At 56.3% G+C, this 458-nt stretch overlaps 1 protein-coding gene across 1 annotated transcript in view; it reads right to left on the reverse strand.

Moving 5' to 3' along the window:
- The window catches only part of LOC104132692 (cadherin EGF LAG seven-pass G-type receptor 2-like), a gene marked incomplete at its 3' end in the record, with an annotated part of 21,538 nt that overhangs the window by 15,927 nt on the left and 5,153 nt on the right, over positions 1-458 (reverse strand).

A 458-nucleotide genomic window follows, 5' to 3' on the forward strand; every position in this document is an offset into this window, starting at 1 on the left:
CTGAGGGGCAGTGGGGTGAAGGGATGATGGGGATGGATGATGGAGGGACAGCAGAAGAAGTTATAGGAGATGGAGGGCTGTGGAGGGATGATGAGGATGGACACAAGAGGAAAGGAGGGATGGATGAGGAAGGGCTGCGGAGGAGCTGGATGGAGGGATGATGAGGATGGACACCAAGGGGACAGGAGGGATGAATGAGGAAGGCTGTGGAGGAGCTAGATGGAGGGATGATGAGGATGGACACCAAGAGGAAGGGAGGGATGGATGAGGAAGGCTGTGGAGGAGCTGGATGGAGGGATGATGAGGATGGACACCAAGGGGACAGGAGGGATGAATGAGGAAGGCTGTGGAGGAGCTAGATGGAGGGATGATGAGGATGGACACCAAGAGGAAGGGAGGGATGGATGAGGAAGGCTGTGGAGGAGCTGGATGGAGGGATGATGAGGATGGACACCAAG

This window comes from Egretta garzetta, unplaced genomic scaffold (genome assembly GCF_000687185.1).
Source record: "Egretta garzetta isolate BGI_Z169 unplaced genomic scaffold, ASM68718v1 scaffold1461, whole genome shotgun sequence".
NCBI lineage: Eukaryota > Metazoa > Chordata > Aves > Pelecaniformes > Ardeidae > Egretta > Egretta garzetta.